Genomic DNA, 13696 nt, shown 5'->3' with positions numbered 1-13696 from the left:
GGCCTGGCAGATTGACTATATCACACTCCCACGAACACGCCAAGGCAAGTGCCATGTGCTTACAATGGTGGAAGCAACCACTGGATGGCTGGAAACATACCCTGTGTCCCATGCCACTGCCCAGAACACTATCCTGGGCCTTGAAGAGAAAATTTTATGGCAACAGGGCACCCCAGAAAGAATCGAGTCGGACAACGGGACTCACTTCCGAAACAACCTCGTAGACACCTGGGCCAAAGAACATGGCATTGAGTGGGTGTATCACATCCCTTATCACGCACTGGCCTCCGGAAAAATTGAACGATACAATGGACTGCTGAAAACTACATTGAGAGCGATGGGGGGTGGAACTTTTAAGCATTGGGATACACATTTAACGAAAGCCACCTGGTTAGTTAATACTAGAGGATCCGCCAATCAGGCTGGCCCCGCCCAACCAAGACTTCCACATACTGTAGAAGGGGATAAAGTCCCTGTAGTGCGCATGAGGAGTATGTTAGGAAAGACAGTCTGGGTTAGTCCTCCCTCAAGCAGAGGCAAACCCATTCAAGGGGTTGTTTTTGCTCAAGGACTTGGGTACACCTGGTGGGTGATGCAGAAGGATGGGGAAGCTCGATGTGTACCTCAGGGAGATTTGATTTTGGGAGAGAATAGCCAGTGAATTGGGCTGTATGATATTTAACTGCTAAATAACCTGCCAATGCATGTCATTGTATCTATAGTGTCTATATGCCATATCAAGGGTATTATTGTGAGAATTATCCAAATGACTACAGGATGGACTTTTGAAACTGAGCCAAGTACAACAGCGATAGAACTTGAACTGGCACCCAGCAATTTCCTCAAGATCAACATCCTCGACCTGCAGACCAAGGGCATGAGTTGCACCAACTGTACTAGCCACAAGTTCCAGAGGCAGCGTACAACAACCCAACATCTCACACCGTCTCTCTCTTATCCTGAAGAACTTTTACAACAGATAGAGCCCCAAAATCGATGGACACATTAGAGGGATAGCCCATAGGCTAAAGGAACACCATGTGTGTGTGTGTGTGAGGTCGGGGTGGGGTGGAGTCCATATACTTATATATAAGACCAGGAAAGTAGTAGTGGTTGATTGGAAAAAAATGTAAGATCTGGGCATGATGTAGATGGTATAGAATAAGGGGTGGATAATGTCCTGGGTTCAGCTGTGATAGAGTTAATTTTTACAGGAACCTGGGAGGTGGGGGCATAGCTGGGGCAGCTGACCTGAACTAGCCAAGGAGCTATTCCATACCACGTCACATCATGCTCAGTATATAAATGGTGAGCGGGCTGGGGGGAGCTCTCTTGACTTTCGGTGGGGGAAGTGGCAGAGCGTCGGGTCCCGGGTGGTGAGCAGTTGCACTGTGCATCACTCTCTTTATATACTTTTTCATTAGTGCCGTTGTTGTTGTTGTAATCTCTTTGTGTTTGTCCCAGTAAACTGCCTTTATCTCAACCCTCGAGGTTCCAGTTTCTTTTTCTTTTCTCTCCTCCGTCTCCTCCCCATCCCACTGGAGGGGGGTGGAGGAGTGAGCGAGCGGCTGCGTGGTCCTTTGTTACCGGCCGGGCTGAAACCATGACACCTGGGTAAAAGCATGGCTGCGCATATTGTCTGGTATGGTAAGAAAAGCTTGATACACCAAGATCTGTGATAGATGATGAACCTCAGTGATACATTGTAACTGAGCGTTCCCTGATGCGAAGGGTCCAGTACCCATCAGCATCTGCATGGTTACTCCCCATAGGGGATCTGTTTATTGTCGTGGTGTTGCTTGTTCCCTATCACAGAGCTTCTCCCACTGCCGGAAAAACACTGACATTTGGGCGGGTGTCAAAATCAACTGTGCTAGCTGTTTAATATCTTGAGGAATCAGCGTATCAGCAGAAAAAATGAATTGCAGTATTTGGTGAGTTAACGCAGATTTGATTCCGTACTGACTCACAGCATTCCTTAATTTCTCAATGACCTTCCAGTCAAACACCTCCCATTTTTTCTGTCCATTTGATGCAATAACTGGGAATGCTTGGAGCATAGTCCCTTCTATAATGGCATCTTTTATTACACCCCTCCAATGTCTCTGCCTTTCTTCTGCAGCGGCTATTACAAGCGGCTCCGCGTCTATGGCGGGTGCGGTTGGTTTCCCCGTCTCTTTTCCCCATTTCCTTTAACAATTCTAACATTGTCTCTTTTTGTTCTATTATTAGAGTAGCCAAGTCCTTGTTTGCATTATTTGAATCAGGGTGTATGCTAGGTATAATTTGTTCATGTTGAACGGTGGTATCTGGGGGCTGTTTTTTCGTAGGCAGATTTTTAGTCAGTCCCTGATTCTGTAGGGTTTCCTTTAATCGTACAGTTAGGGAGGCTTGGGAACTGTCGGATGGCTGATTAATATCGGCAGTCCCAGGGAGTGGAACAGAAGTCAAGGGCACAAGAGCAGGCGAACAAGCTCCAAAATTCTCTCTCGCTGCATTATATTTTTCTCCCCACTTTTCCCTTTTGCTTGCGGTTGGAGAGAGAGAGCAGCAAAAGCAGACGCAGACGCTTTACGATCTGCTTTCATTTTTTGCAGAGTTGTCTTAATCAATTTCCATAAAGTTGCAAGACCTTTAACTTCTTTAGACCCGTCACTAATTTCATCCCATAGGGAGGTTCCGATAGCATTCCAGGTACTAAGCTCAAAAGCTGTACCCACACTAATTGAAAGGTTTCTGTCCTTGCTTCATTAGTTTTTTAGCTGATTTATCATCGTCAATTACCATATCCCATAATACGTCTCCTAATCTACGCCATTCACTCTCCTTAAATAATAAATCCGGATTCCTAAAGCATCCCTTAACATGACCTAAAGCAACTAATCCCGAAACTTGCTTAACGCAATTTACCCCCCGCATTTCTAAAAAGCACTGTAATAATTTTAGGGCTACCTCTTGATCCATTGCCGGCCGGCTTCTTGATACTCCTTGGTGCTACCTTGATTAAGGCACCTCAGTTAAAAAGTCTTTGCAGCCTTTTTCCAGTAGCCCTCACTGACGGCGAACCCCTTTTGGACGGTCCAGGCACGAGAGTTAACACACCAACCAAGACGATCAGCGTTCGGTTAATCTTTTGCCCCCCGGTCGCTGCTACCGGTGCTTCTCAGTGTCCGTCGCTCCAATCCCCCTTTCTTCGGTCCCTGTTCGGGCGCCATTTGTTGGAGCGGCGGAGGAATGCACATAAGTCGACCCAATATGAGTGATAGAAGTGATTCCACTTTATTTGCACGGATAGCTCATATTTATACAGTTTGCGATAATTATGCCTACTAGCCCTAATATGATTGGTACATTGCTAATGTTTATTCATTACTAAAACACACCCACTTGTGGCTGGCAGCTATGCGTGTTCAGTAACTTTCTCATGAGAACTTCTTCAAAAGTTACTTGTGAACTTATGCCAAGGTCACACTGTTTTTATTTTTCTCCCGATAACAGCGAGACCAGCTGCTGTTTTTCTCCTGCTATCAGTAAAGCCAGCTATTTTCGGCCAAGGCCTAATCTTGCTGCTCAGGCTGACATTCTTTCACACAGAACTCTGCTCGCACAACTTTTCTATAGACCCATGTTCTTTTTCATCAAGCCAGTTCCCAACAATTGTTTTTTCACCATTCCCTTGCACCCAGATGACGCTGAACAGTTCGCCTTTTTGGTACCATCGATTAACAAGGCAGAGCCCTATAAGAGATACCATTGGGTCGTGTTACCGCAATGAATGCGCAATTCCCCCACGATGTGTCAGGTGTATGTGGCCTGGGCATTAGAGCCTGTAAGAAAGCAGTTTCCTCAGTCAATTATTTATCATTATATGGATGACATTTTGATAGCGGGAAGGAACTTGCCACAGGGTGAAATTTTAACTCAATTGCAGGACATCTTAAGCCATCGCGGAGTAATAATCACTCCTGAAAAGGCGCAAATGTCAGCACCTTGGAAGTATTTGGGGTGGCACATAGATGCTAGCAATGTTAAACCTCAGAAGGTTCAAATAACATGAGAAATTTCAACGGTACATGATGTCCAGAAGCTTGTGGGAGATATCCAGTGGGTGCGGAATCTTTGCGGTATCACTAATGGCGATATGACCCCTCTGGTAGAACTCTTGGGTACGAGCGCACGTGCAGATGAGAAATGGGAAATGACAGAACAGCAAAAAGCCTTAGAATATATATCAAAGAAAATTGCATCTAGCTTTGCATCCAGATGCAATGAGGATTTACCGATCATGTTGATGATCATTAGTACAGGGGACTCTCGGAAACAACACCCTTATGCGGTAATTTGTCAGTGGGACACAAAGCGCTCAGATCCCTTGAGAATTCTGGAATGGGTCTTCTTGGCCATATGGCCAGACAAATCTATTGTAACCCAATTGGAATTATTTGCACAACTGATCATTAGGGGAAGAACGAGGATTGTAGAGATTGCAGGGACGGAACCAGAAATGATACTGATACCTCTGGTAAAATGGTATTTGGAATGGGGAATTCGGCATTCTGTAGCGCTACAAGTTGCATTAGCGGGGTTTGGAGGTACAGTAAGTAATCAATATCCAAAGCATAAGCTGTGGTCACCATTGGAACAGCAAACCTTTGAGCAAAAACCATGGAGGTCGGAAACACCTGTACACAGGGTAACAGTGTTTACTGATGCTGGGAAAAAGACAGGTACGGCCCCCTGTATGTGGAAAGATGCTAACGATCAGTGGTATGACCATGTTGAAAAAGGAGAACCTGGGGATTCCTTACAGATGCTAGAATTAAAGTCTGTGATTTGGGCACTGCAGCATTGGGCTAAGGAGCTGCTGAATATTGTATCCGATTCTCTTTATGTAGTTGGGGTGGTGCTTGAACTCTCGGAGCATAGAGTATTTTATAACGCATATAAGAAGTCATCAAAAGCTACCAGGTTTGTCAGAGGGAAATGACAGAGCTGCCCAACTGGTTGCAGCGGCATGGGAGCCTCCTCCAGGGAATCGTTTTCAACAAGCACGGCAATCACATGCGTTCTTGCTCCAACCTGCTAGTATGTGTCGTGGTTTCAGCCCAGCCGGTAACAAAGGACCACACAGCCGCTCACTCACTCCTCCGCCCCCCTCCAGTGGGATGGGGGGGAGACGGAGGAGAGAAAAGAAAAAAAAACCTGGAACCTCGAGGGTTGAGATAAAGGCAGTTTACTGGGACAAACACAAAAAAATTACAACAACATCAACGGTACTAATGAAAGAATATACAAAAAGAGTGATGCACAGTGCAACTGCTCACCACCCGGGACCTGACGCTCCGCCACTTCCCCCACCGAAAGTCGAGACCACCCCCCGGCCCGCTCCCCATTTATATACTGAGCATGATGGCACATGGTATGGAATAGCTCCTTGGCTAGTTCAGGTCAGCTGCCCCGGCTATGCCCCCCACCTCCCAGGTTCCTGTAAAAATTAACTCTATCCCAGCTGAACCCAGGACAGATGTTAGCAAAGCAATTTGACTTACCGCTCACTGATGCCCAAGGTATCGTTAAAGCATGCCCCAATTGTCAAAAGGAAGGGCTGGGCTTGGGCTGTGGGGTTAACCCACGAGGTCTCTTGCCATTACAGTTGTGGCAAATGGATGTCACCCATGTCACGTGGTTTGGTGCAAAGCGTTATGTGTATGTGTGTATTGATACCTATTCTGCTGCCATGTGGGCCACAGCACAAACTGGAGAAAAGGCCTTACATGTTGAACAACATCTTCACGCTTCCTTTGCAGTGCTGGGTGTGCCTAAGGAAATTAAGATGGATAACGGCCCGGCCTATGGTTCTACACGATTTGCTCGATTTTGTAATTTGTGGGGAATTCACCATGGTTGGGTATTCCACATCTTCCCACACGACAGGCTATTGTTGAATGAGCCAACCAAACCTTAAAGAGCATGCTGCAAAGACAAAAGGGGGGAACCCAGGCCTTACTCCCAGAGGAACATTTGGCCAAAGCCTTATTTATGCTAAATTATCTTAGATTGACAGGTGATCACAAAGACCCACCGATGGTAGTGCATCATGCTCTTTTACAGGCCGAAAGGATGCAACAAATTACAGGAATCATGGTAATGTATTAGGACCCAGAGTCCGGGCAATGGTGCGGACCCGCAGAAGTAAAGCTTACTGGGAGAGGGTATATGCGTCTGCTTACAGATCGAGGCCTTCGCTGGATCTTGGCTAAGTGGGCCAAGCCATGGCTTCGCACTGATGCTGGACCCGGAATTGTCCCAACGGCAACTGGCGCGGCACCGGTGGGTGCTGGAGCCACTGATCCGACAGATTCCGACTAATAGAGTAGTACACTTTAGAGGACTAGTGGACATTGAGTCCTTCAGAGAGGTTTTCTGGTTAGGGCATTATAAGGAATTATCACTTGTAGAAGACTTAGAACAGCGTGCTTTATTGTATATAGAACTTGCTTTAGGTAAAAAGTGTGTTAAGCATAATTTGATTAAGCATAGTGTGATTACGGGAAGACAGTGTGGGGTAAACGTAAAAGTAAGTTAAAGCCAAAATTAGGGGTAAGGTCTATTTCCATTAATAACCTGGGAACGAGGTTGATTGTGTTTCCACAGATACAGGCCCACGACGGACTCTTGTTCGATTTGTACGACCATCATCATCTGGAACATCATAGATGGTGCAGCAATATGAATACCACCTCAGCCAAAAACTAATGTATAGGTCACCTTGGCTAACATAACAGGTCAAGATTCTCTGTGCATCGCAACTGCATCGTAAAGCCCATGAACCAATAGACAAGATGGCTATGACTCGTGCAGCGCGCCTGGCCAGTGAGCGCATGCATCATAGATTGCAACCGAGGCGGACTTTTGGCACCCGCTGGCCACGTGCGCTGAAACCCGTTCCTCTGCAAATGTATAAATACGGGGATTTTCTGAAGAGCATTGGGCTGGGGTACGGTGAGGCCATCGTTGCCTCTGTGGGGACGCCCACGGAAAGCTGGCACCTACCGATTGCTGGGCTGAGTTCGCGGACCAAGATGGCACAAGAATGTATGGATGGTTCATCTTCCTCATAGTCCTCATGGTCTGGGCCATTAGGGGTAACGGGTTGGCTGAAAGAATTATGGGCATTGTTGTAGTTATTGTGATTTCAGCTATTGTAATAATTTTACCTTGTTTAGCTTGTTAAGAAAAAATGGCATCACAAAATTTTAAGCAAGCCTGGATTGCTCAAAAACAAAAAGGGGGATTTGTTGAGGATTTCTTGGCTGGGCGAGGGCATGTGAGCAATCCAGCCGTTAGGTGGGAACGAGGCATAAGTTTAGAAAGTGCTGGAGCGGACAAGGATGCTGTGTCCTTGTACGCTGGGAAAAGGAAGATAAGAAGAGCCTGACAAACAACTCCTGGATGCCGAAGAATGAGATAAGTAACTGCTGGACACCTCGTGAAGAAGCTTGCACAGCCAATAGAGGATAAGATAGTGTCGCGTGAACCGGGGTATTGGACCAATTAGAGTATTGTATAAGGCGCGTGCACAAGCGCATAAGGTATATAACTGTCAAACGTTGTAGTAAATGGGCTTCACTTGATCACATTGGTCTGTGTGTGATGTCCCCTGTGGGTCCTCTGCAACAGGTGATAATTCCACAAAGCTAGCACACCACATCAAAGAACTACAGCGTATTGATCCTGTTACATGATTAGTAAAAACCTGCCTAAATTTACATTCATTGGTTAGTAGTCACCATCTCATCTACTATTGGTTAGTTACATTTAAATTAGCCTCGCTTGCTATGTAAATTAGCAAGCATGCTGCTTGCAAGTGTGTGTGTGTGTGGGGGGGGGTTGTCAAGTTTTTCCAGTCTTGAGTTGAGTCCGTGGTCATTATTTCCTCCTGCTGCCTTTCCCTTTCCCCTAGTTATCACTGTTTTTCTGACTTCATGTTTCTTTGGCAATCATCCTGCCTTTGGTGCCTTCTGGAGTAGGGTGTTTCCTTTTTATCAGTCTTTAGTTCCTCTTTGAGGGCATAGTCATTAGTAAGGTATGATACAAAGTAATGGGGCCTGCATAGTGAAACTATGGAGTAATGGTCCTCCTTAAAGGACAATGCATCATGTTTAACCCTAAATTAAGCAGTATCACCACAGCCTAGGCATTAACTCAAACATATGGCTACAGAGGTGTAAGAGGAAGAAAGGCTGAAGCTGTAGTTGAATGCTTTTTCAGGACTAGCAAAGTGTTTAATTTGGTATTAAAATACCACAATTGTATAATGTGGATAGGCAAAAAATATGGGTGAAATAATAGAGCACAGCTGTATAAATATGACAGGGCTGACATGACAGTGCTACTTTACAAATGTATGAATGTCTGTTTGAATAGTTTAATTTTATAGAGGATGGTGCAAACATCTTAGCTAAACTGCTCAAGTGACTAGAGTAGGGATAAGCAGTTTTTAACTGTAAAAACGTTCTTTTATTCATAAGCTTACACCAAGTAGTCCAGTATTGAATAGAGTAAAAAGTTTTCCAAATGCTTTCTACTCCACTGTTTTGTAGTAAATAAATATTTATTTGAAGTGTGTTTAGTCCTTTCTGGTGTGTGGTCAGTCACTTGGTGGTGCACGCTATCTTTAGTAATAGAACACTAACCTTTTACCGTTGCTTTTTTTTCCCCAGCGCTTTACTTAATCTTGTGGGAAATACTCAAACTGTTTTCAATTTTTCTAAAAAAAATTTCTCCCTTCACCCCAGTGCGGTCCCGGGCGAAGAGGAAGGAGACGGGCCGCTCCCCCAGCCGTGGTGGGCGGGTCGCAGTCCCAGCGTTCTTCGCGGCTACGCATGTTTCCTAGCCCCGCGCCGACGGGGCTCGAGGTGGTCGGCTCCGTTTCACCTCATGAGGTGCCTGGCGGTCCGCCGCTCGTCGGGTGGGCATAGGGAGTGGCGGTGGCCGGCTTCCTGCCTCTGCCCGGGCTGGGCAGAGCTGCGCCCTGCCTCGGCGGCCTCGCTCCCTGTGGTGCGGAAGGTGGCGTTTCCCCGCGTAGTGTGCCCTCCGCCGGCCTGCCGACAACTAGCTGGGCAGCCCCCGCCAGCGGGAGGCGTGGGCTTTTCCTTATCGCTCCGGGTTGCCTGCGGCGGGGTTGGGGTTTCGGTTTCGGGGTCCGTTGGTGAGGGGAACCCGGGGCCAAGCGTTTCCAATACGATGTTTTTTACTGAGAAGAAGCTAAAGCGGGAGAAGGCTGTCGTAAGACTCTTGGTTCCATTTTTGCGGTAAAGATGACAGTATATTTTTATTTTTTAATGACTGAGGACATGGTTAATGAGGGGTTTTGGTGCTGGATGTTGAGACAAAGAATACCCTTACTTCAAGACATAAAAAAATGTTGCTGATGTCTGTAATTTTGCATGTCTCTGCTGCATGTCTGTCTTTCCTTTATCCCTCTCTTTAGTTATGCATACTGACTGTATTTAAATCTTAAATTGGATTAGCTGTTTACGATCCGAATGCTGTTGTAATTAATGAGGGTAATACGAAAACTGCTTATGCTTTTTTTTTTTTTTTTTTTTTTTGTCTAGCATGACAAATGAATTTTTTTCAACTGGATAGTACTATGGTTTGTTTCAAGTTACTAAATACTCTTAGGATATTTCTTTCAACTCTTTCTTTCCTCTTAGATACACCTCAGTTCCGAAGTACTCGTTAAGGAGAAGGTCTGTATTTTAGTAGCTTGGGAAGGCTGTTTTCAAACACTTCAATTTATGGTCCCTGAAATAAATAATTTAATTAAACAGTGTGGATCCTGATTTTATGTTTGTTTTGTTTAATTGTTTGCTTATTTGTCTCAATTTCCTTTTGGTTTTAATTCAGTTTGTTCCTAACTATCTTGGTAAAATCCTACTGATGTATTGCGTGCTTTTGTCCTCTTTCCTCTTCAACCTCCTTCTATCCTCCAACCTCAAAAACACCATTATAATTATCTGACCCCAAAATATTTGAATTATCAGTCCATCACAGATTGTTTTATGCTTGGATCTGCTTTTCCAGGAGATAATGCATTAAAGGTTTGCGCTTGTGTCTTAAAAGGTAATTTTATTAAATTTTTAACGTAAATTAACATCAAATAATGTTTTTTTAGATTATAGAACTATAAGGGACTACTGCAATCTTTTCAGTTCTTGCATAAAATGGACAATAGAATTTTATGCATTAAATTCCTATATGTATTCATGTACCCGATAACTTCTTGCAAAATTGGAGCAAAAATTTTGGAGAGTGATAATATTTCTAAATGGTAATTTTAGCCCTTGGATTTTTGTTTTGGTCTTACACCATGAGTTGAAAGGCCTCTTAGTGTCAGGTATTTCCTCAAATGCATATTTACAGCTTTGTAAGTTACGGACACAACAAAATATTTAGATCAATGTCAACTGTGCATTTATTAAAATTATTTTTATAATTTTCTTAAATGAAATTAAATATATCAACAAAATTGCATTTTGTGGGTATAGGCAGAGATAATGCTTTAATGCTTTATCCCATATAAAAATATGAGAAATCACAACTCTAAGTAGTGTTGTTATATCAACTGTTGTGTGCATGTGTTTTATGTAAACCCAACCTAAATCTTTTCTTCGATAAGTTAACTGTACTGACCACCCATACTCTTTAGTTGTGAAGTTAGCTTTCTAAGCATTCTTGTGCAATACATCTATTTCCCACTTTTCTGTTTTAACATGTAAGCGCCACAACTATGCTTTCTGAGATTTATAGGATAGAAAAACCTATTGCACTTTATTGCAATATTTTGTAAACATTCTGAAAAGATTTTTTTTCAGACTAAAATACAGTTTCTAATTTTATATTAAAAATAATAATTTCAAAGATTATTTTGGTGGAACAGAGTTTTGCTTTTTCTAGTCTGATTTCACTCTTGACCCGCAGAACATTTATACTTATGCTGTTGTACTTGGGAACATGACTTGATTTTTCCAAAGACAGCGGTCATTTTTGTCTGTAAGAGATGGCAGAGACAGACTGTTTTAAAAAGAACAGTTATGCCATAGACATGGCTCTTGAGTAAGGATAATCTGAAGCCACGTTTTTGCTTTCTGTTCTTCGTTCTTGCTCAAAGACACCCATCCACGTATTGTCCTTGTTTTCCAGTTGGTATTGATACCTTTATTTCACTCATGGTACATAATTCCCAGAACATATTCATTTTTGGATTTTTTTTTAAAGTCTGTAGTGATACTTTTCCTGTATGCTTTATGCACATGTTAATAATATCCATAGTAAAGCAGTGTAAGCCTACCACAGAACCGACACAGACCTCTGTTGCTATTTGAATTTATAGGTTTCTGTTTATCTATACCAAGGTCACTAATTGATGGGATGAAATTAAAAAGACATCCCTGAATGTGACTCATGTACGTTTCATTAGGTGGGAATCTTTCAGGCACACAGTTAAAAGGAAAAATCTGTTAAAATGGATTTCTGTATATTTTAAAATATGGTTACTTAAAACAGAAAGCTGGAAGTGCCCTTTTCTGACTTTATGACATAGGGGTTTATTATCTTTTAATTATCATCTTGTTCCATCTTTGTGCCCTTCTCTTGTTTTATGGTTTTGACTTTTTTTTTTTCCCCTGCTTTCTTTAACAGAGCTTCTAAGCCCTAGCTGAAGTTGCTTTTAGCTCAATTATATTTGTTCAGGAATTCATTAAAAAGATGTTGCTTCCTTCTGTATTTTTGACTATTCAGTTTTCATGTATGTTTTGTACAGGGTTTGTAGAGCTTTGTGTAGTATTAGTGCTTACTGTTGCCTCATTTGATTTATTTAGGTATGGAACACACTGTGTTTGGTCTTTCCTGCGTTGGACTGGATGGACTGGATTCAGCAAACACAGAGGCTCAACTCTGAGGCATAGACCGCATTTCCTACAGGAATAAAGCATCTGCAATGGAAAAAAAAAAGTCCTAGTCCCGGGGTAAGTTTGACTTTGAATATTGGTATGCTTTTTAAGGGTATGTTGCTATATCAGCTCTTCCCAGATTGGATTCTTATACAGATCTTATGGTAATTTTAAATAAAATCCAGTCTGACGTGATGGTTATATAGAAGAAACATTTTGAAGATATCACCATTTGTTCCTTAAAATGGAATTTATTCAGAAATGTACTGTATATTGTAAAGTCACCGCCCAGAAAATGACAGTTCCAGTGTTTCAGGAAATACTGTGTCTATGTGTTCGTTCAGAAGAGGCACAGTCATGGTTAACAGACTCTAAACTTGACCCCATTTTTTTTCATCTGTGTGCAAAGCTTATGTATTATTCATGATTTCTTCTCTTTTTTTAACCTTTTCTAAATGAATGCTTCAGTGAGCTTTTTTTCTATGAAGATCAATGTTAGTCATGTCTTGGGGATAATTCTACAATAAACAGGCATGTAAATAAGCTAGAAAAAACATTTTATATTTTCTGGGGCTTATAATCAATGTGATCAAAATCATTAAATATTATGTATCAATGTTGTTAGAAGTATTCATTTTTAAAGGAAGTCTAATACACTCATAAAAAGCCCATTTAGAATAAAAATTTACCTGATACAACTGTAAGAAGGATTATCAGAATTTAACATATTGCACAGAAATAGTAACCTCTTGGGAAGAATCCATTTTTAGATAGACCACAGTTTCAAAGCCTACATCCTATCTCCCTGGCTCCCCCAAAAGACAGATAGTTGGACAGTTAAAATTGATACTGTCCTTCAAAGTCTGCTTTTCAGTGTGTTTAACATAATGAAGCTAGGGAATACATCATTTATATGAGGATTTTTATTTCAAAAGTGTTCTTTTTAATGTTATCACAGAAATGAGTACTCTGTCTTTATAATCCAGGTATCCTGTAGTTGCTTCTTGTGGGGGGCCTTTTAGACCTTGAATTATTTTTGGAATTTCTTCTGAGGTGTCAAGCAGTTCTTTAAGGACGGGGTAATTATTCCCCAAGAAATCACCTTGTACAAGAGGGTTTCATAATAATTACAGAACATAAATAGTTTTAAAGGACTTTTGAGTGATTATTAATGCTAATAACAATGCCTTTATTTTCAAATTACAGTGGTCAACTTTTCAAAAGTAAAATGACTGGGATTAGTTAATTATTTTTTTTTTTTCTGCAAAAAGAGCTGTTGAAGGTAATGTAGCACATGGTAGACAAGTCCTAAAAGTAACAGTAGAGTTTGCTACTGGAGCACGTACTGAGGAAAAGCAGATGTAGGGTTATTCCATGCGGGACCCGGATGACAGGACACCAATATGATGATTAAAGTCGCCAGTTTATTGAGCCTAGCTGATCATTCTTATACAATTCTCCAAGTTGCTTAGAAGCTTTGATTGGCTGCTGCATGCAAGCATTTGGTGTCCATGTGCACAAGCATAAAATGTGATTGGTTATATCGATACTGTACACGCGTATAAACATAAGATACAGTTAGTTATACTCACTCTGTACACACGCATAAACACAGGACATAATTGGCTACGTTAACTAGAGCATGCGAAACTTGTCTCAGTCTAATTGGTCAAGATAAGCCCCTGAATTGAGGTTGTTTGTGCCAAGTTCCCTTTATCGTGGAATGTGCACCTGTGTTT

General features: G+C 42.3%; 2 protein-coding genes across 9 annotated transcripts in view; both read left to right on the top strand.

Moving 5' to 3' along the window:
- The window catches only part of LOC126035320 (uncharacterized), a 245625-nt gene that overhangs the window by 224037 nt on the left and 7892 nt on the right, over nucleotides 1-13696 (top strand). Inside the window, exon 2 of one of the 2 annotated variants that reach the window (XM_049793821.1) lies at nucleotides 1895-2279. The exons of the other annotated variant lie outside the window; for it this stretch is intronic. The gene's annotated coding sequence lies outside the window, so the exon portion shown is untranslated. The remainder of the gene's footprint in view (nucleotides 1-1894; nucleotides 2280-13696) is intronic. 2 annotated transcript variants of the gene reach the window in all.
- Nucleotides 8383-13696, top strand: part of LOC126035382 (transmembrane protein 267-like) — a 30329-nt gene continuing 25015 nt past the window's right edge. For 5 of the 7 annotated variants that reach the window (XM_049793927.1, XM_049793932.1, XM_049793934.1 and 2 more), the window contains exons 1-2: nucleotides 8383-9314; nucleotides 11886-12032. The gene's annotated coding sequence lies outside the window, so the exon portion shown is untranslated. Of the gene's footprint in view, nucleotides 9315-9719; nucleotides 9756-10089; nucleotides 10129-11885; nucleotides 12033-13696 lie in introns of all 7 variants that reach the window. The other 2 variants (XM_049793931.1, XM_049793928.1) reach the window with 2 other exon arrangements.

This window comes from Accipiter gentilis, chromosome W (assembly GCF_929443795.1).
Source record: "Accipiter gentilis chromosome W, bAccGen1.1, whole genome shotgun sequence".
NCBI lineage: Eukaryota > Metazoa > Chordata > Aves > Accipitriformes > Accipitridae > Astur > Astur gentilis.
This window is presented reverse-complemented; position numbering and strand designations above follow the sequence as displayed.